General features: G+C 42.1%; 1 protein-coding gene across 3 annotated transcripts in view; it reads right to left on the bottom strand.

Annotated features, from left to right (window-relative positions):
* The window catches only part of Tbl1xr1 (transducin beta like 1 X-linked receptor 1), a 136600-nt gene that overhangs the window by 102970 nt on the left and 9900 nt on the right, over positions 1-23730 (bottom strand). The window contains exon 2 of one of the 3 annotated variants that reach the window (XM_029475478.1): positions 5360-5440. The exons of the other annotated variants lie outside the window; for them this stretch is intronic. The gene's annotated coding sequence lies outside the window, so the exon portion shown is untranslated. The remainder of the gene's footprint in view (positions 1-5359; positions 5441-23730) is intronic. 3 annotated transcript variants of the gene reach the window in all.

Here is a 23730-nt window from a genome sequence, read left to right as displayed (position 1 = left end):
TACATGAATTCAAGTCAGAGAAGCAAAAATTTGCCAACAAAAAGGGGTGGGGGGAGAACAGCAGGAGTCAGGAAATGGAAGCAACTGGAGAAGTTCAGTAAGAACAAAGTATGATTGAGAGCAGAGTAATGCTAACTGTAAAGCCCAAGTACTAAGCCAGCTTAGTAAAATGGCTTAGCAGCAGAAGGCCCATCCTGCATGGCTGACATGGCTGGATCCCTAGGAAGGAGAACCAACTCCATAAAGTTGATACCTGACTTCTACCCATGGGTCAGGATGTACACACACATATAAACATTTAAAAAAAGAGTAATAAAACATTAAACTAAATAAAAATGTAAGTTCCGTAGTTAGGTTATCTTTGTGGTGATTAAACACCATGACTTAAGCAACTTGAGAAGGAAAGGGATTATTCAGCTTGCACTTCCCATCACTGTTTATCATTGAAGAAGTTAGGACAGGAATTCAAACAGGGCAAGAACCTGGAAGCAGGAGCTGAGGCAGAGCCCATGGAGGGTGCTGCCTATTGGCTTGCTCCTTAGAATTCCTTCAGCCTGCAATGTGATAAGACCCAGGACCACCACCACCTCAGGGGAGGCCTACCCACTATGGACTGGGCCTCCCCCATCCATCACTAAGAACATGACTTAACAGGCCTCACTGCAGCCCAATCTTAGGAGACATTTTCTCAGTTGAGGTTCTCACTTCTATGGTCACTCTAGTTTGTTTCAGGTTGATATAAAACTAGTCAGCAGAGAAGATGAAATGACTATTTCAGATCTACAAAGGTAGAATAATAACCAGCAGTTCTACAGCATAAGAAACGTTCTACTAAGGCAGAACACAATACCAGATGGATCCATTTGCCATACAGTGGATAATGGGGTGAGGAGAATGGTAAGCCCCTAAGTAGCACTTCAAGGTGGGTGGTGAGTTTAAACGCCTACACCATAGAGCTTGACCTAACAGCCCAAAGCAGTAAGCCGGTACAATGAAGTGTTTCTATTAATCCAAAGCAGAGATGGAAACTAGCTCAACAAGCAAGACCACTCCACATCATACATAATCAGACCTCACGTATAATCAGACTGAAAACAAATCAAGAGGGAAACACACAGGCCATGCCAGCTCCACTACAGAGAGATGAAAGGACAGCAGAAACATCAGGTACACAGACTGTCAGAGCACAGAATATGAGCAAGGTAAAAAAGTAATAATAAAGGGTCACTACAACACAGAGGAAAAAAAAAAAAAAACACTAAGCGTTCATAAACCTCATCCCATTACTTCAAAATCAATAAAGCAAAATCAAAGTTCCACAAAGAAACAGAACTTGGGGCCAAGCAAGTTAAATATCTTATTCTCTGTTACTGACTAAAGAGGGAACAGAAAAATCAGGAAATGCTAAATAAAAGATTTGAATATTATCAAACAAACTGGCCTAACAGATGTGAGAACAGTGAGATAAAATCAGCAATCAGCATTGGAGAGTTCTCAGGAAACTAAAATAATCAGAAACTGAATAATGTGCTCCTAAAAGTCAGTTATTCTAAGAAAATATTGGGCTGGGTGGCACAGGCTTAAAATCCCAGGGACACAAGGGCAGAAGAAGTTCAAGTTTCAGGCCAAAACAGGGTATATGTTTAGACCTGTCTCAGAAGGGGGGAATGGAGGGGATCAGGTGGTAGAAAAGTCTTGAGAGCTGATGCCCACAGAATCTATTGTTACCTAGAAAAAATAAATTGGATGTACAGCTTCAAGAGTATTTGCCTAGCAGAGTGAGGCCCTGCCTTCAACCTTCAGGACCACTGTGAATATAGCTTATATATATGTGCCCATATGTATGTGTGTGTATGTACACGATTCAGTGGGTGAGGAAAATGCCTTTATGCACAGCAGCTCTCTTTAATAGCTGAAGGACAGAATGGCTTACATCACACAGATCTGGTAAAGACAAGAGTATGCTGCAAGGAGTGATGGTAGCACTCAAAAGGTCCTGAAGGCCACGACAGTAGACTGGAAGTAGGCAGTAGCTGTGTGAGAAGGATTTCAGCACAGCCAGCCCAAGCAAATATTAATTCACTATAATTATATTGGATTTATTCCTGAATTTCCCTCATTGTTATCTGATTGGACCAATTTGGAATTAATTGTATGTAACAGATTTTAGGGCAAATGAAATGTAGTCTAGTGGGACTCTTTTATCCTTGAGCAGTAAAAAGTTGTTCTGAGGTTCCCAGCAGCTGAGAGAACATACTGCAGGCTCTGAGTACAGCAGGGTCTACAGTAAGCCTGTTTGATGCAGCAGAACAAGGTGCCACTGCTCCCCTACGATACTGTCCCTTCATGATGGTGAAATAAGCCATCTGAGTCCTCTGTGCTTAAAAACACCTCATAGATCCAAGTGGTGGTGCATGCCTGTTAGTCCTGATATCCCCAAAGATGGGACGTTCAAAGCCAGCCTTCAGTACATGATGATTTCCTTCCACATTTGATACTCCACACGCTGTCTTTCATCTAGCCCTAATTGAGGGAGTATATTGTTTCCATATGTGTGAGACAAGGTATCAGTCGCCCAGGCTCTTTCCTTTCTCCCCTTCCTCTCCCTCCCATCCCCCTCTGCTTTTTCTGTTTTCCAGGCAGCTTTCAGCAAAGTGGCTGGAGTTCATGCTCATCTTTGCTTACATGCCCACGCAGGGTGCTCTGTAATGATGGCATGCATCCACCAGCACAACCTTTTACAACCTTGGGATCAGTGCACTGCCCAGACCTGGGTCCCTTGGGAAATGGCAAGGTCAAGATTTAACAGTCCAAGATAATTCTTCCCCAACAAAGAATTATTCTAATCTAGATACATCAACCCTCTTTAAAATAATTCAGAGAATCATAAGAATGAAGAGCACAATGATTAAGTTAATTAAAGCTAATGTGTAAGGACTGGGGATGCAGCTCAGTGGGCAGACTGCTGCTTCCTGATATGCCCAAGGCCTGCGCTCGAACCCTGGCACAAGTATGTGACTACATATGTAGGTATATACAGACAGGTACATGCCTATAATAATCTCAGCACTCAGAGGTAGAGAGAGGCAGGAGCATCAGAACAAGGTCACTTTTAATTACATAACAAGTTTAATACAAGCCTGGACTACTGATACCTCGTCTCTCACACATACAGTACATGATACAAACAGGAGCAGAGCAGCTCTTATGCATAGCACACTGCAATGACAGTGTGTGCACACAGAAAACAAGACCCTGCTCCAGCCAAGACATCACGGCACAATTCTAAACATGTACTATACCTTTTTTTTGCAAGTGCTACATGCAGGAAGTAGCTCAGAAGCTAGAACAGGAGTTAAGTCAATGTCAGGCCTGAAGGATAATATGACCAAGAAAAGGCTACAGAGCAACATATAAATCCTGGCTGAATACAATACTATACAGAACATTGGACAGCCACTAATAATCCTGAAAGCATACCAACTCTGGGACCAGCCTAAACCTAGTTTCCTGCTGTGATAACACTGACGAAAAGCAGCTTAGGCAAGGAAAGTGTATGTTGCGACTATACTTCTAGGTCACATTACATCCTTAAGCTGTCGTCAGGCAAGGGAATCAAAGCAGAAACCACGAAGGAATGCTGCTTGTTGGCTCACTCTCACACATGCACATTCATTAATTGTAGCATACTATCTGAAGGTATTTATCTTATAATCAATGTGGGGTGACCAGTGGTCCCGTGTTCAAAAAACAGAACTAGACACCCAGAGACTTAAGGGAGAGACTCAGGGATTACAGAATCAGAAACATCTGCCAAGATTCCTAAACCTAGAATGGGGAAAAACAACAACAACAAAAAGAAAACAAAAACAGGCTAGTTCTTCAACTGCAAAGTCAGCTTAAGAGCCTGGTCCCAGTGGGATTTCTCTCTCCTGATTCGTTTCAGAAGCACTCTTAACTAGCACGCAGCAAAGTGAACAAACACACCAGCGATTCAAAGTGAAGACTTCAATCATTCCTGGTTTTCTCTCATATGTGTATGTACAGGAGTAGCATGCTACAGAAAATGGTAAGTTAAGCCTGGCACGGCGGCACACACTTGTGATCCCTAGTTGTTGGCAGCTGAGGCTGGTCTGTATTACTTGGAGACACCATGCCTTAAAAACAAAACAGCAAGGGAAAAAAAAAAAAAAAACATAGGAAAAGCTAAATTTAAAGATATAAAGTCCCTAAATGATTTGAAAATAGTGTCAGTCCTATGAGCAACCTCCTTCTTTTTTATGAAGCCCCATAAAAGTAACCAATCTGACAAAACACCAGAATCTCTATGATCATCTCAAACTAGGGGATTTTTAAATGGATGCTACACAATTCAAAAGCAAGACGGAATCCTATTTGTAACCAAAATGTTTGGTTACAGCTGCTGTGATTTTTTTTTTTTTTTTTTTTTTGGTCAAACAGGTTTTAAAAAAATTACTATCTCCTATAACAATAGGTTAACTTAGTCTCTGTGATCCATTAAAAAAAATAAATAAATAAATTATTGCAAGCTCCATCCTCAATAAAAATTCCACACCATGGCCAATGAGACAGTCCAGCAGGTAAGGACACTTGCTAGCAAACCTGATGGCCTAAGTTCTGTCCCTGATTAAAATAACTAAGATTGCCAAAAATACAGTGGCATGCACATATGCCACTGAGCAAGTGCACAGGTACACACACTAAATATATACCTTAAAAATATTTTTAAAGCTGGGCATGGTGGCACACGCCTTTAATCCCAGCACTCAGGAGGCAGAGGCAGGTGGATTTCAGAGTTCGAGGCCAGCCTGGTCTACAGAGTGAGTTCCAGGACAGCCAGGGCTACTCGGAAAAACCCTGTCTCGAAAAACCAAAATATATATACATACATGCATACATACGCACACACATATATATATGTGTGTGCGTATGTATGTATGTATATATATTTTAAAGAATCATAATTCTCTAAAACATTTAATGAATCATGCACCAACAATAAGCATCATTTGCCATGAAAGCAATTCAAAGTCAATACACGCGTACATGCACATACACATACACATACACAGCTGAAAGTATGTATATGGAGCATGGAGCGCTATAATATATTGACAGTTGACAGCTGTTGTGCAGGTTGGTATAACCACCTTGAGGGGCCCTTGGCATCTAGCCACTGAAGTTTATAGTCTATGTTGACATAACCATCAGTTCCACGTCTAACATACTAAAAGGATATGAAGACTGTAACAGCCTATAGTTTCACTCAGAACAGCACAAAGCTGAAATCCAAATTAGCATTTCTACCCCAAGGACAACAACAAACAGTGGATGATACCTTGTAAAGAGGCAGGTACCAAGAGTACCAGGACAGCCTTTGCAGGGCGATGGTCACAGCAGTGCTCAGGTCACCTAGATCCTGAAGGCAATAACAAAGACAAGGAATGACCAGGCCATCTTGTCACACACAGAGCTCAAGTCCCAGGAGCAGGGTTTTCTCTCCCTCTCTCTCTCTCTGTTGACCCTATAAAATCACATGACTAATGTTAAGTTGGCCAGACTGTGATGGTGCACACCTTTTACCCCAACATTCAGGAGGTGGAGCCAGATGGATCTCTGTGAGGTGGAGGCCAGCTTGGTCTAGAGAATGAGTTCCAGGACAGCCAGGGCTGCACAGTAAAACCTTGTCTTAGAAAAACAACAACAACAAAAAAAAAAAAAGATGAGTCAAGTTGACCTTTGATCAACAGAAGCAAGTCTGTGCTGGGTAGCCAGTGGCCCAACAATGGTTCAAGGTACTTGTCACCACCAAAAGGGACCAAAGTTATCACATATGTCTAGTTATTAAGTGCTCCAAGGCGGTGGTCACCCCACCCAAGATGTCACTATTCTGGTATAATATCCACTGTCCCCACTTCAAGGGAACGAAATGTCAAATACCAGCCATCGCAGTCCATGCAAGATAGCAGGCTGCTGTGGCTCTGAGCTGTGAGCCATTTTCCCACTCCAGAAGACTGGTCATCTCAGGTTCTGTACTGGAGAAGCTCCTGTTGATGACCAGCACTGACAAGGCTGCACTACAAACTTGGGCAATGTCACCAAGGCCAATCTAGTGCCATTACCAAGACCTACCTGGAAAAGAGATGGTGTGGCTCACCAATCTCCCTCTGAAAAAAAATCTATCAATCATCTTATGAAGCCCACAGGAGCCATAGTACTACATTCTTGTAATCCCAGCATGGAAGAGGTAGAGAGAGAATGACCCTAAGTTCAAATCACCGTAAGCAGTATACAACACTGTCTTAAAAGAATTTATAATCAACAGCAAATAGTCTCTGGACAGAGTACCCAAGCTCCAATTAGGACTTTTGTACAAGGCAAAGCGAAACATAGCTTGGGAAAGGTGGCAGCCCTTGCATCAGGTAGCCACCTCACTAAAGCTCTTACCACCCAGACTAACTTGACAACTCTGGTCCACAGTGGTAAGATGAAAGCCTGTAGAAACAAGGGAGGGGAGGAAAAATCAAACTATCTTTTCCAGATTGGAAAACAGAGATTGGAAAAGAGAGGTTGGGAGAGAGGACACTGATTGACACAGCATGGTGATGCAGCAAAACCCCAGCTACTTAGATAAAATAGGAGGGCTGATTTTGTGGACGGAGCACAGGTCTATTGTGGTCAGTGTGCTGGAATGGCAAAGCACAGTCCTCACCTGTCAACGAAGTCATCATAGTACAGGTAAAAAAAACACACTTTAAAAACTCATGGACACAGATGTGTGCTTGTGTGTGCTTGTGTGTGTGTGTGTGCGTGTGTTTGCTTGATTTTGAGACCAGACTCATTACAGAGTACATGTTACCCTTGAACTACATATGCTCTTATGTCTCGGCCTCCTAGAAAGGCTGAAATTTCAGGCAGGAGCCCCTATGCCTAGCTTGATCATACTCATTTACGTAAAGTAAACTGAAAAGGTGACAGAAAGGAAAACTGAGTAGGCATGTGGCCTGAGGGAATGAGGGTAAAGAAATACAGCCAGATAAAGCTGTCACAACCAATCAAGGCTGGACACTTACCATCTGTTCATTTTCCTAAAGTAAAATTATCTTCAGCTATAACATTTACTGAGCCGCACAAATGTGCGCCCAGCACCTCGACCACTGCACACTGCAGCAGAAAGCCCTCAGCACTACCAAAGAGAGCAGGAGCATGCTCTTGGGCCTGAGAGCCTGGATCCAAACAAGCTTTGATATTAATGAGCAACCAAGTCTTTAATATTTTGATAACAATAGAAATAAAATAAAATAAAATGGAAAGCAGGCTAAGGGAACACCCAAATAGATGAAATATTTAGATATAAATCCAAACTACAAGAACCAAGTAAATGAGATGCTCCCCATGTCTACTGAAGGAAGAATCAATACTACCAAAACACCATTAACATCCCAAACTGAACAAAAGATTTAATTCAATCCCAGCCAAAATCCTGACGAGTTAGTTTGTGTGTATTAGCAAACTGAGTCCAAAACTTTTATGTAAGTTTATACACAAAAGATTCAAAATAGGCAACTTAATATTGAGGAGAGAAACCTGGACCTCAAGACTGTTAAGCTGTACTAATCAAGACTGGGAAACTAGGGAAGGAGGAAAAACAGAGCTTCCAAATCATGCAGGCACAAAGACCACCATGCTACAGAGGATCTTTCCAACAAATGCTGCTGCAGTGATTACAGTAATAACTCATTCTGGGCACTCGGGGATTAAGAACATGGGCTGCTTTTCTAGGGTACCTGGGTTCAATTCCCAGCATGCACACAGCAGCTCTAAGCCACCTCCTGGTCTCAAACACCAAGTCAAACACTTGGTGCACTGACACAGATGCAGACAAAATACCCATAGAGCAGGGGAGAGGAGAGGAGGACAGGGGAGGGGAGGGGCAGGCAGGGAAGGAGAGGGCAAGGGAAGGCAGCGGAGGGGAGGGGAAGGGAAGGGAGGAAAAGAGAAGAAAATAAATAACAATATTGAAATCCAGACACAGACCTCAATTCAGCACAGCAATGGAGCAGACGGATACCTAAATGTGAAACATAGAACTATTTAAAACTTCTCAAAGATAAAGAACTCAAGGCATCAACAGATCACAGGAGTGACAGGACAAATTTATGAAGGAGACAACAGATAAATCAGGACTTGATTTAAATTAACATTTCCTGCTCTGCAAATGACAGTGTCTGCAGAATGAGAAGAGGCTACAAAACGCAGAGAAATATTTGCAAAATATATCAGATAAAAGATTACTAACCAACTATATACAAAGAGTACATTTTCCCAGTAGCTGCAGCTCAAAAGTAGAGCCTGGCACTCAGTAAGAACTACTAAAACTCATCAATAAGAAAACAGTTGGGGCTGGGAAGATGGCTCAGTCATTAAGGTACTTGTGGTACCAAACAAGAAGACTTAATTTCAGATTCCCAGGACCCAATATAAAAACTAGATGCGGTGCCACATATTTGTAACCCCAGTGCCTCAGAGTGCTTGCTGGCCAGCCAGTCCAGCTTCATCAGTGAGCTCCAGGTTCAGTGAGACAGACAACTGCCTCAAAAAGTGAGCAATGCACTTATTTGAATTCTGGCCACTACACTAGCAAGCATGCACATATGCAAACACAAAATAAAGAAAGGTAAAAGATGAGAAATATGGGAATTAAGCATATGAAAAATATTCAGTATCATATACTGACCATGAAAATAAAAATTAAAATGTGACACTGCCACACACCTGTGGGAACAGGCCAAATCAAGGCACAAGGCGCCACCACCAACCACTGGGAGGATTATGTGAACAGTATGTTCTTGCTGCTAGAAATAAAACAGAAACACTTTGGAAGACTTCTTTATTGATCCTTATAAAACAATACGGCCTTAACACATATCCCAACAATTATGCTACTTGATGTCTACATAAACTCACACACACACACAACCTTTATGTCTACTCAAAGACCCACACATGGATGTTTCTAGCAGCTTTACTCATAACTACTCAAACTTAGAGCTAACCGAGATAATCAGTAGGTCACCAGATAAAGCCACGTTCATGCAGACAGTAATATATACTGCACTGTAGAAAAAGGTGAGAGAAGACAAGAAGGAGATTTGAAAGCATTACTACTCTAAGAAACGATTCTGAAAAGACCACACGCATCAGTATTGTATACATAGTCTGAGAAAAGCCAAACAATGGAGACCGAACAAAGATCCCAGATGACCAGGATCAGGGAGAACTAGGCAGGGAGATGCTTCACATAATACTGTATGGCAGACACACATCATGACAGATCTGTGAAAATGTACAATGAACAGCAGCTTGACATGGAACTCTGGGTAATACTGACTGGCCACTGAGAACAAAGCCCAGGCAGGGACTTCTGACTTCACTTCAAACCTAACAGACTTAAGCATACCAATTCTTTTTAAAATATTGTTACAGACCAAAATCTCATAATTACTACTCTGGAATTACATGAAGTAAGAAATTAACAACTTCCATTGATTTTCAATATAAGATGAAATAAAAATATATAAGTATGATAGCAGCCAGACATCTTGTATCATGCAAAACAAAGTGCCTCTCACCAGCCAGTAAGTCAACAACTTACCAGTCCATCTGTCTGTCTTTGTCTCTTTTCAGGTCTCACAAATAACCATCCCACATATAACCTCCCACCATTTTGTTTTATTTAAAAGTTTTAAATTAGATACATTCAAAATATCAACCAAACAGCTGCACCATTCTCTGTTGTGTCTGCAGCTACAGAATGGTATTCAGTTAGCAGAGCTATTCTCCCTCAGCAGGTGCATAAGAGACAACTCAGGACCTAAAGCTGCCCCACATGCAACTAGGATACTCTATGCACCAACAATGATAGCTTTAGTCTACACGACAACCACAGCCCAATTCTGTCATGCCAGGTTATGGAAAATAGTGACAGGACAAGATTATCTACAGGCGTACTTAGAAGTGTTTTATACACACCACCACCACCACCACCCTGGTTTAAAAACAAATTTTACCACCTTATACTTCAATGTTTTCTCTTTTAAAGGCATAAGCTGTACACAGGGTTGTTACATACTTTATAGTAAAACAAACAAACAAAAACCTGTGTTGAAACCTATCTCATCTTCATCTTCCTCCTCTTCCCTATGGTTTGCGGGCCGTGAGGTTCCTCAGTTCTGCAGAGCATTCTCCTCCAGCTCAGGTGGTTTTCAGTTCTCTTTCCTAACAAGCTCTGCCCACCTCTGCCCAGCTCCAGGTCTCCCTCTGTGGCAGCTGTGGTCTTCCACCCACCTGGCATCCTGTCCAGAGCTGACTGGGACCTCTCATGGCAACCAGTGCTGCTGCGTGTGCACCGTGGGATTTACACAAGGAACACACATGGTGGGAGACGGAGGAGCAGGAAGAGAAAGAGAAATCATGTAATTATAGTTTAACTAAATTAAAAAGAACACATAGGACCACCTTTGCTTTTCTTCAGACAGAGAGCCCATGAATCTTTTCTATAAAAATGTAACTGCCCACATGGCTGCACAAAATTCTAAGAAATATACTTCAAATAAAGATTAAAATGAAGCCGGGTGTGGTGGCACACGCCTTTAATCCCAGCACTCGGGAAGCAGAGGCAGGCGGATTTCTGAGTTCGAGGCCAGCTTGGCCTACAGAGTGAGTTCCAGGACAGCCAGGGCTACACAGAGAAACCCTGTCTCAAAAAAACAAAAAACAAAAAAAAAAAAAAGATTAAAATGAAAGATCTAAGAAATAATAATTTCCAAAATGCTCCAAAATACAACTCCCTGAATGATAAGTTTCCCTGCACACAGGCATCCACCATGCCGTTTACACATGCACACAAAAGTTAAAAAGTCTTTAAAAAAATAAAGAGTTCAAGCCAAGAAAAAGACAGCCATGGATTCCACAAGCTATCAGTAGTGGCTTAAAATGATATATTAGCTTGATTAATTGTGCTTCCTGGGTTAGAATCAATGTTCTTATCATTCCAATAGAAGGGACAATGGAATTTTTTGAAAAAGAATCGAACTAGTGGGTTTGGAATAGGAAATACAAGATTAGCCCAGGATAGTACTGTATCTGAAAGAAAGTGCTAGTAGAAAGAAGCCACAGGTAATGTGTGCCTTTAATCCTAGCACTTGAGAAGTGTAGTGGTTTGAATATGCTTGGCCCAAGGAGTGGCACTATTTGGAGGTGTGGCCTTGTTGGAGTAGGTATATCACGGTGGGCATGGGCTGTAAGACCCTTGTCCTAGCTGCCTGGAAGCCAGCTGTCTCCTAGCAGCCTGCAGATGAAGATGTAGAACTTTCAGCTCCTCTCACACCATTCCTGCCTAGATACTACTGCCATATACCCCCACCTTGATGATAATGGGCTGAACCTCTGAACCGGTGAGCCAGCCCCAATTAAATGTTGTCCTTATAAGACCTGCCTTGGTCATGGTGTCTGTTCACAGCACCTAACTAAGACAGGAGGAGAGGTAGGAGGATCTCTGAGTATAAGGCCAATTTGTTCTATGTAGTACAGGGCTACATAGTGAGAGCTTGTCTCACAAAAACAAACAGCAGCCAGAAGAACAAAATACATTACAACAACAGCATCACATTATAACCCAACAGACAAAAGAAATCCACACAGGACCACAGAGGCATGACAGAGTGGGTAAACAAATAGAAACAATCTCTTATAAAAGAGAAAAAAATCCAACTACTACATGAAGTAGTGGGGGCCAAACCAATCCAACTGCCCAGAAATCCACCTACTGTGGATGTTGGAGCTACCAAGCAAAATACTACAGAAAGAAAAGGTCATTTGTATCTCCCCACATTTATATTCTTTTTGAGCTGGAAGGTGACTGGAAGCTTTACACAAGCACAGCACTGGATCTCCCATGAGCTGAGCCTCCACAGTGGAACACATAGAACAATCATTACCAGTGACAACACCAGGACATGGAACCGGAATCAAATGATCAACTTTAGCATCATCTTAAGACAACCACAGGGACCTTGAACCCTAGATGAGATAAAATGAAATAAGAACATTTGAGACTGCCCCAAATAACCAAAGACTCAGTCCAAAGAAAAACTTTTCAAAACTATCATGACAATCAAAACAAAGAAAGAAAGAAATCCCAAGAAATCAGGAGTCTAAGGTGACAGATAACACAGCACAGGATCCCGAAACATCAGACAGAAGCCAGTGTTTAACCTGGGAAATACTGGGGCAGGGCGACTAAATGTACAAAGGAAAGCTACCCTACCTCTGCAACTGTTCTTACTCAAACCTAAAACCCTTCACAAAATAAGATAAATTCACAATAGTAAACTTACACAACTAGTGTGTATAATTATAGTCAAGTATAGACGATAATTCAGGAAAAATTAAAAACTTTAGTTTTGCTAAAAAAAAAAAAAAAATAGCAAAGGGCTACTGCTGTGGCTCTGAGGTAGGGTGTTTAATTTAATGAGGAGCATGGTATACAAGTATCCAGCAGACTGTTAAGACCCCAATGGTATCTGCAGATATCAGAACACCAGTGACCATATAGGCAGCACATGTGTCCTCATGCACATCTACTCTACACTGTACGAAATGACCTCTGTGCAGAATTAGTGTGCCTTCCCCACCTCACACCAGGTGCTTAGCTGACACCCTGCTGTTCTGCTTAAACAATCCTCCCAGTTCCCTTTCAGAGAAAAGGCCCTTTGGCTGCCAGAAGCTCTCCTGCCTCCAACCTCAGCTCCTTCAGGGTCACCTAAGACAGAGACTACACCACTTGCCAGAGAAGGCCAGGCGGGTAGATCTATGCTACATCCACTTTTTCTGCCCTTTACCATTCACAAGTCACTGCTGTCCTCTGCTCAAAAACACTCTCAGCATGTGCAGACTACCATCTAGTTAGAGGAGCCATCTCCTGAAACTTTCAGTATTCAAAGTTTTACATACCTATCCAAAAGAAGTGACTTTTGCTTTAAAAAAAAAAATTTAAGATTTTATTATTTATTTTATATATATGACAGGTACACTGTAGCTATCTTCAGACACACCAGAAGAGGGCATCAGATCTCATTACAGATGGTTGTGAGCCACCATGTGGTTGCTGGGACTTGAACTCAGAACCCCTGGAAGAGCAGTCAATGCTCTTAACCGCTGGCCATTACAAACACAAAGAGCATTTTCTCCAGTTACTTAATATATTTTAATATAATGTTTCTAAAATGTAAATAGAGCAAGGTGAAACTTTAATACTTAAACACAGTTTGATTTTCAAAACCGTCCTGCCAATTATGCATCAGAGAAAACAAATCACTCTCAGTTGGGCTGGCTGGGATTTCAGTAGTCTCTGTAGTTCAAGAGGACGTGGCTAATTCTCCTCATAAAATCAGTGAATACAAGCTTCTCTTCAGCTAGCTATGAACCTTTGAAGTTAATTTTAACTGAGGTATCTGAGAAATGTTTCAGTACCATACATTTTCCATGTAATCCGGCATGTTTAGGTCATGTATGTAATTAAAGGGCTGGGAGTAATGAAATGCCAAGGACAAGGCAGAGTCCAGGGTAGTAAAAAAACGAAGCCAAGGAAAGTCAAAGGAGGCAGCCAGGTGTGGTGGCTCACTGCGCAGATTCCACAAGTGAGGTGAAGGCAGCAAGAGGATGGATCACCCCAACCTTGTAGTTAGCCTGGGCAACAAAGGTACAGGCCACCATGGGATAGAGTAACCCTCCCCCACAAAAAAAGAAAAGATTTAAATGCCTTAGGTCATAGCAAGCTTATTATACATAGCAACTCATTTTACTTTGGTTAGCTGAATATTTTCTTAATTTTTTTTATACACTGAGATTATTTAAATATAGAGTAAAGAGGGCTGGAGAGATGGCTCAGCAGTTAAGGGTGTGTACTGTTCTGATAGAAAAACCAAGTCTGGTTGCCAAAACCCAAGACAGGCTGCTAAACTCTTGCTCCAGAATCTGAAGCCTCTGGACTCCATGAGCAGCGCACTCACAAAAATAAATACAGACATATTACCATAAAATAAATAAATTATTTTTTTTTTCCAAGACAGGGCTTCTCTGTGTAGCCCTGGCTGTCCTGGAACTCTCTGTACACCAGGCTGGCTTTAAACTCATGGAGAGATCCACCTGCCTCTCCCGAGTACTGGGATTAAAGCCTTAGAATAAATTTTAATTAGATTTTCTTCCTCAGAAATTACAACATCGATCTCAGAAGATGGAAAGATCTCCCATGCTCATGGATTGGCAGGATCAACATTGTAAAAATGGCTATCTTGCCAAAAGCAATCTACAGATTCAATGTAATCCCCATCAAAATTCCAACTCAATTCTTCAACGAATTAGAAAGAGCAATCTGCAAATTCATCTGGAATAACAAAAAACCTAGGATAGCAAAAACTCTTCTCAAGGATAAAAGAACCTCTGGTGGAATCACCATCCCTGACCTAAAGCTTTACTACAGAGCAATTGTGATAAAAACTGCATGGTACTGGTATAGTGACAGACAAGTAGACCAATGGAATAGAATTGAAGACCCAGAAATGAAGCCACACAACCTATGGTCACTTGATCTTCGACAAGGGAGCTAAAACCATCCAGTGGAAGAAACACAGCATTTTCAACAAATGGTGCTGGCACAACTGGTGGTTATCATGTAGAAGAATGCGAATCACTGCTTGTGGACGTTGTACATCGTGGTGCGGAGCCTAGTGCGCACCACGATGTACAACGTCCACAAGCAGGGTTTCTCTAATGAGTTCAGAGAACAAATTTAAATTTCAGGAGGCCTACAATCTTATTATTTATTTTATATATATGACAGGTACACTGTAGCTATCTTCAGACACACCAGAAGAGGGCATCAGATCTCATTACAGATCTGCTTGTGGACGTTGTACATCGTGGTGCGCACTAGGCTCCGCACCACGATGTACAACGTCCACAAGCAGGGGAGCTAAAACCATCCAGTGGAAGAAACACAGCATTTTCAACAAATGGTGCTGGCACAACTGGTGGTTATCATGTAGAAGAATGCGAATCAATCCATTCCTATCTCCTTGTACTAAGGTCAAATCTAAATGGATCAAGGAACTCCACATAAAACCAGAGACAGTGAAACTTATAGAGGAGAAAGTGGGGAAAAGCCTCGAAGATATGGGCACAGGGGAAACATCCCTGAATAGAACAGCAATGGCTTGTGCTGTAAGATCGAGAATTGACAAATGGGACCTCATGAAACTGCAAAGCTTCTGCAAGGCAAAAGACACCGTCAATAAGATTAAAAAGGCCACCAACAGATTGGGAAAGGATCTTTACCTATCCTAAATCAGATAGGGGACTAATATCCAATATATATAAAGAACTCAAGGAGGTGGACTCCAGAAAAATCAAATAACCCCATTAAAAAATGGGGCTCAGAGCCAAACAAAGAATTCTCACCTGAGGAATACCGAATGGCTGAGAAGCACCTGAAAAAATGTTCAGCATCCTTAATCATCAGAGAAATGCAAATCAAAACAACCCTGAGATTCCATCTCACACCTGTCAGAATGGCTAAGATCAAAAATTCAGGTGACAGCAGATGCTGGAGAGGATGTGGAGAAAGAGGAACACTCCTCCATTGTTGGTGGGATTGCAAGCTTGTACAACCACTCTGGAAATCAGTCTGGCAGTTTCTCAGAAAATTGGACATAGTACTATCGGAGGATCCAGCAATACCTCTTCTGGGCATATATCCAGAAGATGTTCCAACTGGTAAGAAGGGCATATGCTCCAGTATGTTCATAGCAGCCTTATTTATAATACCCAGAAGCTGGGAAGAACCCAGATGCCCCTCAACAGAGGAATGGATACAAAAAACGTGGTACATTTACACAATGGAGTACTACTCTGCTATTAAAAGGAATAAATTTATGAAATTCCTAGCCAAATGGATGGACCTGGAGGGCATCATCCTGAGTGAGGTAACACAATCACAAAAGAACTCACATGATATTCACTCACTGATAAGTGGATATTAGCCCAAAACTTAGTATACCCAAGATATAAGATACAATTTGCAAAACTCATGAAACTGAAGAAGAACGAAGACCAAAGTGTGGACACTGTGCCCCTTCTTAGAATTGGGAACAATCACTCATGGAAGGAGTTACAGAGACAAAGTTTGGAGCTGAGACAAAAGGATGGACCATCTAGAGACTGCCATATTCAGGGATCCATCCCATAATCAGCCTCCAAACGATGACACCATTGCATACACTAGCAAGAGTTTGCTGAAAGGACCCTGATATAGCTGTCTTGTGAGACTAGGCCGGGGCCTAGAAAACACATAAGTGGATGCTCACAGTCAGCTATTGGATGGATCACAGGGCCCCCAATGGAGGAACTAGAGAAAGTATCCAAGGAGCTAAAGAGATCTGCAACCCTGTAGGTGCAACAACATTATGAACTAACCAGTACCCCGGAGCTCTTGACTCTAGCTGCATATGTATCAAAAGATGGCCTAGTCGGCCATCACTGGAAAGAGAGGCCCATTGGACATGCAATCTTTATATGCCCCAGTACAGGGGAACGCCAGGGCGTAGGGGAGTGGGGGAGAGGGTATGGGGGACTTTTGGGGATAGCATTGGAAATGTAATTGAGGAAAACATGTAATAAAAAATATTAAAGAAATTACAACATCCCCAATATTTATATACAGAATTTGCTGCCCTCCCAAGTGCCAGCATATCCCTACTGTGGACCTTCTTCTAAGGACAGTCCCCACCAGCTCCCCACTCCCATACACAAACTATAGAAAATCACAGATGTTCTCAAAAGAGAACCCTCTGTCTTCATTTAAAAACAGGTTTATTTGAAAAGGCTGGGTGAGAGCTGAAGAGATAAATGTCACTTCTGAGTAAGTGGCAATCTTAAGTGTCATCCAGAGTGGACTAAAGGCCCAACCTTCCAGCTATAAATGGCCACCTCCATAAGTCCCCAAGCTCAGCTCCTCCAGCACTTGGGAGCAACAAATTCTAATACAATATGGGATCCCTTGTCAAACTACACTGCTCAGAGTCCTTCAGGGATTTTCCAGGTAAAGTAAAGTAGTCCTTAAATTCAGATACTGTCATTATACTTCAAAGTCAGGAAAGGAGTGAAAAATAGCTAGACTGTTGTGTCAAGACATTCCCGGTACTCAGGTCTGGTTCTGGCTGCACAGACAGCCCAGCAGGCCTGCTATTTTTCCCTAAGGGAGTAATTCAGTAAGAGTGTATGTAGTATTTCCTATGGTGATGAGGCCCCCTTCTTGAATCAACCCTTTTGAAAGCTTGCTTTGGGCTTCTATAGCACAGCTCACCTGCATTATGACTCACTGTCAACTTCAGGAAGTAGATCAGAGCTAAACACCACCACCTCCCAGGTAAATGTAGCTAAAAGTAATATCTCCATCAGTTTTAGCCCACCTCCTATTACTGAATGATGAAATGTCTGGATTGAAAGAAATGAAATGTAACTTGTTGAAATCTAGTATCTTAGCACAACTATGTCAGTATCAGTTCATTTTTTTTAAGTTTTGTTTGTTTTTCTATGTATATGAGTACACCATTGCCCTCTTCAGACACACAATAGCAGAGGGAATCAGATCCCATTACCGATGGTTGTGAGTTCAATTCCCTGTGGTTGCTAGGAATTGAACTCAGGACCTCTGGAAGAGCAGTTAGTGCTCTTAACCGCTGAGCCATCTCTCCAGCCCCTAGTATCAGTTCTTAAACTATCCCTTTACCTATTTTTTTCCATATTGATTCAACTACTGAGAACTAGCTACAAAAATTATGTAAATACCAATGTAATCTCAGCTCCTTTAGCTCATCCTAAATGCCAGATTAAAGAGCTGTTACATATCCCATGATAAAAGTAAATCCATTTAAAGCTATCAGCAGGTCAAAAAGAGTTAATGGGCATAAAAATATTAACTAAACACCTCCAAGTCCTGTTCCAGGTCCTGGGAGTGGGACAAGGGGGAGTGGGACAAGGGAAACCGAACCCATGCCTGCTCTCACCCAGTTTAAATATTCAGAAAGGAGAAGGTATCAATACAGGAAGATTTGTCATAGTAAAATGGTAGTAGTAACAAGAAACCTAAGGGTCACTAACTACTTCAGTGTGCATGCCTATCTCAGGGCAGAGCCTGATATGAAGAACAAAGCAGCTAAGGCAGGAGCAAACACATCCCTGGGTATGGAGCTGCCAGGGTTGGCCAGGCAGTGCCAGAGGTGAAGTCACTATGAAGTGTGAGATGTGCAGTCAGAAAAAGATAGTCATCACATACTAAATAATAACTGTCCCCACTTTGTGTTTTATTCATTATGTTTTTGGTGATGGTGGTGATGGTGGTCTTGGTGTTATTTTGTGTGCCATAATCTCACACAGCCCAGGCTGACTTTAACTTGCTCTATTGCCAAGGTGAACCTTGAATTTCTGACCCTCCAAAGTGTTAGCATTACAGGTGCAGACCACCATACTCAGCCTTTTTGTTTGTTGGTTGAACTTTTGGGACCAAATCTCACCATGTAGCCCTGGCTATCCAGGACTCAGTATGTAGACCAGGCAAGCTATTAACACGTTGCAATCCAGCTCCTGACTCTGCCTTATTGATTAGACTATAGATTGTGGCCCCTTTGAAAAAAGAGAAAGGGAAGGCAACAGATGTCAGCACATGAAGGTGTTTCTACTACAGATTCTCAATGCAACTCAGATTGGTGGAAAACTTCAATTTATGCAAAGTCAAATGCTGAAGATAACAGGAATTTAAAACAGAAAAATGGGACATTCAAAACCCATACAACCGAGGAGGCTGATTCCATGACAGGTTTCAAATTGGCAGTTAAGGAGGCTAGGCCTGGGGCTGGGGAGATGTCTCAGCGGGTAAGAGCACTGACTGCTCTTCAATGGGTCCTGAGTTCAAATCCCAAAAACCACATGGTGGCTCACTACCACCTGTAATGAGATCTGACACCCTCTTCTGTCGTGTCTGAAGTCATCAGCTACAGTGTACTTACCTAAAAAGAGACTAGACCTGAATCTGTTCCAAGATCTGGGCAATTCCAGGTCTGCCACCTGGCCTGAGGCAAGGACAGCAGCAGTTTCCAGACATCTCCTAACAAGTTCCCAGCCCCGACACCCAAGAGATTACCATAACAGGTCACCGACCCTGGAATTTACTAATGTGCTTTAAACCAGGCCTGCAAGGTTCCGGTATTGGGAAACAAACCCCAACATGTTGGACTTCTACAAAACAAAACACTCTGTGTTTACATACTATTTGAGTCCAGAGTATCATTCTTTAGCGAATATGGACCTTTACACAACTTTAAAACAAACATTACCAAAATTAACGATCCAAATTAAGACACTAATAAAAATTTTAGTGGCTAACTTCTCATGAGAAAAATGTTTAATTTCAGGTAAAAAAAAAAAAAAAAAACAAAAACAAAAACCAGACTGTTTGAGACTGCTGAACAAGACTTGAGCAGAATCCAATCCCAGAGGTACCAATGCAGTAAGACAAAAAGCCTGGAGCCCTTAGAGTACTCCCAGCACAAGGGAAGCAGAAGCTGAGGCAGGGGCATAAATGCAAGTGTGAGGGCAAACTAGTCTTCATATCGTTTTCCAGGCCAGCAGGACTTTAGTGTGGGGCACTCTCCTAAAAAGGCAAGATGGGGTGAAAGGGGAGACACTGAAAAGCTGGTCGGCCAAACACCCCTGAAGAGTAAGAACTCAGTAGCCTCCTGAGCTGCTCCGGTTCATGAGCTCTATTGTTGCTACTCAGGCAAAACAAGAACCAGGAGGATAGGGTGCAGAAGCCAGAGCAGCTGTCTTGTTACAGCCACACAACTTCCCTGTTTTCCACACCCTGAGCCATTCTTTTGAGCTTGTCCTCAAATTTCCACGCTACTTAAACCCATGAGATATATGTGGTATTTTGCAAGGAAAGGAAGTCAGTAAATTAAATGATTCCAAACTTTCCTTTATTCCTGAACTCAACAGCTTTCATTCCACTATCCACACTGACACTTGAGCCCTCAGGCAGCTTCAAACCACAGCCATTACGTAACACCATGCACACATGTGTGATGCCTATGTGCATGTGGGCAGAGTGCCGCTGTGCACAAGTGCAGGTCAGAGGACAGCTTCACGAAGCCCTTTCTCTCATTCCAACATGGGATTCTTATGGACTCAGACTATGAGTCTTGGAAGTAAGCAACCTTACCTCACTGGCCCAACATCATGTTTGCTTAAAGATAATAGTAAACTCCTGGGGAGGGGGGACCGCACTTATCAACTTGTACAAATCATCTATGCCACTTTGTCAGAACAAAGGGAGCAATCTACCAGGATGCCCACCCAGAAGTCTGAGTCATTTGACAAAAAACACAAAAAAGATAAAGGAGCCATGAAGCACGCCAGCCTGCGCTGCACAAGAGCTGACCCAAAGGGGCAAAGAGATTGAGAATTAACAAGTTCAAAAACACATCCACAAGCAAGCAGAGTGCAGCTACAGGGGTCAAGTTACCCACCTAAAGGGACAGGAGACTACAAGAAGAAGAGCCCAAAGGAACAAATTCCTCCTGACTGCCACACAGAGCAACACCAGGGCAAAGTGCCAGAACAGACTTCTCAGTGCAATTTCCTTCCTAATTTAAAATTTACTGGTGAATTTTTAATTCTTTGAAAATATCAGTGAAGTACTGTGGCAATCACTTTAGTTCATTTGTAAACTAGAAACCCTGTTTCTCAAATGCAGATCTGGTTCTGAAGAAATAATCAAGACATTCCCTTCTGACGGATTATTTGAAAACACCAGATTTTGACAGCTCAGTTAACTTCTTACGCCACACATCCCTCTACTCCACACATCTCCAGTAGCTTTGGATTATCTAAGAAGTATGCATCAGTAGCTAAGGACGTGGCCAGCTCACAACCGTGAGAGCCACTTCTATTTCTTTCTCCCAACTCTAACCCTATCTTTCCTCTTCCATCTGTTTTGTTTCCACTCAGAATCATGAAATGAAGGAGCTCTGCCATCACTCAACATTCAACACAGACCCAAAAAGAGAGTGAAGTTCCTTCCATGACAGCAAGTGACTCAAAAGTCAGCGGGAGACAGAATTCATGACTTGTGCACTGCATAGCCTCAAAGCCTTACACTACACGTACACCGCAATGAAAAGGAAAGGCCACCTGAGGTATATGGTGGACCAAGAGCTCACATAAAGACCAGAACCAAAGAGAAATGGTTTAGCGGGGAACCAGATTACAAAGAACAGGGAGTCGAGAACCAACACAGAAGACCAGACAATGATTCAATCAGCTATAACTAGTAACCTCAGATCCAAGTCTTCTTTACCCTGGTTTTGGGAATATTCCTGGTTTTAACAGCATATCTGAGCTGTTCCAACCTCCCACCCCACCCCACCCCCAAAAAAAGATTCCATAGGTGGCCCTACCTTCAAAACAGGACACCCAAGCAGAACCTGATAATCTTATACTTTGAACACCATGAGAGCAAGGAAGTGCTAGACCAACCTCTTTTCTGGGCCTATATGACCTTCAAAGACACAAGGTTCTGGAAGGACCAGAAACACTCACTTCATTTAGAAAGCCTCACCAATTCAGTATGAGCAGAGTCTGCAGTTTGAACTTGGATCAGGGGCTCCAGGGGAAACACTTGTAAGACAGACGTCCTCAGAAAGGCACTATCTGGTTACAAATAAGCAATTAAATGAAGGACATGTCTGCAGACATCTATCTGGTCTAGAAACAAGATGGCTCACAGACCCCAAAACAAGGCTTTCAGAGAAAGTCAGGCACAATGACTCCCCTATGATGCCAGCAATTGAGGGAGGGAAGAGGATCAGCTCAGGACTATCCTGGGCTACATAAGAAAGTCAATGGCATGGAACAATAAATATGACCATAATTGGTTTGTCTGTGTTCTATCATCCAGAAAATCAATTTTCTTCCTATTCTGAATATTGATTCTAAACTCATAAACATAGAAAATTATATTTCTATATTACCTCAAATCCACAGTTCCCAAGTTCACTGAATAATAAAATATTGCCAAATAGTATAATCAATTTATAGGTTTAAAAAGAATGGTCATCAGACATGGAGAAATGAAGCTGGTGACTAGGAGGCCTTCTTCCTGCTTGCTCACTTTCACAGTAATGCAAGTTGTTATCTAGGCTGCTGGAGAAGAAACCTCCTCAACAGACTTATATCCCTGGGAATACCATGGGCTATAATAATAACTAACCCAGTTAAGATGTGCCTATAGGTCCAATAGTGACACATGTTACAAGGATAGCCAGTGGCTTTTTTTCCTTTCCTTTTCTTCCTTTAATTGGTTTCAGGGCCAGTTCCACAGGAAGAAACTTCTATCTGGCATTCTAGGTTTAGCCAAGAACCCATGGCTCCAGAGTTCTAAACCCCAGGGGTGAGAACACTATTACATTGCTAAATGGACACAATATTAAACCAGCTCTAGATAAATAAATCTGTACCCACAAGTTAGTGCAGCAATCAGGCCTTCTAAGACAACATCTTTGTGCAGTGGATGGCAGTTACTGCACAACTAGTCAGAATACAGAGAGGATCTGTGGAGTATTCATTCATACGTGGGTTCCCAGAGTTCAGGGAACAGTGAGAACCAGTGGGTAGGGAAGGACTGCAAAAAGCAGATGTTCAGCAGGACTGTGCTAAACGGTGTCTCTTAACACTACAGGACTGTCACCCGCAAAAAGTCTCAGCTGTTGTGGCTGCTTGTGTAAGACCTGCATAATTATCAAGGCAAGCCAACATTCCAGTATAGGTGGTAGAGGGGTTCATTAGCTCCCACCCCTAACTAAGTTGATAATGACAGTTGATGGCTTCTGGGAGAGGGAGAGTCAGTGTTATTTAAGGGTGGGTCAACAATGCTCCACTGGCTGACCCCACACCAATGTGTATATGAGCAGCAGAAATTGAACTAATTTTAAAAGGTAAATTTAAAGAGAGAGTGAGAAGGAGAGAGGGAGAGTGCGAGCCAGAGTGAGTGAGCATAACTGAGGTAAGTGGTGGATATAGGGGGAAAGTACAATCAAACCTGGGAGAGGGGAACAAACACGAGAAGTACAGAAAATGACTGTGCCCCTGTTAACAGTCCCTGTGTGCTTAGTTATTTCAGTTACTTCTGCACACAGAAACCATGTCATTTCGTCCAGAGTTCAATGAATACCAATCACATCACAGTTTTTCATGACCTTTACATATACATGGGAAATGACTGACCCAGTTCTGGAGAAGCTGTGCAATAATAACAATAATAATAATAATAATAAGCTGTGCAACTTATTTATCTAACAAAGTAGCAACTTTCCTCTTGAAACAACAGTGTTACCCAGCACAACATAAAGCAGCAGGTCTGAGACAAGCATGGTTTCAGATTGCTATAAGCTAGGCTCTTAGGAGAAGTATTAAGGTTAACCTCTACTGTATAACAATTTGCCAAACGGGGCTACCAGAGAACCTGCCTCAAAAAAAAAAAAAAAAAAAAAAAAAAAAAAAAAAAAAAAAAAAAAAAAAAAAAAAAAAAAAAAAAAA

Source organism: Mus caroli, chromosome 3 (genome assembly GCF_900094665.2).
Source record: "Mus caroli chromosome 3, CAROLI_EIJ_v1.1, whole genome shotgun sequence".
Lineage (NCBI taxonomy): Eukaryota > Metazoa > Chordata > Mammalia > Rodentia > Muridae > Mus > Mus caroli.
The sequence above is the reverse complement of the archived record's forward strand: the minus strand, read 5'-3'. Positions and strand labels throughout refer to the sequence as shown.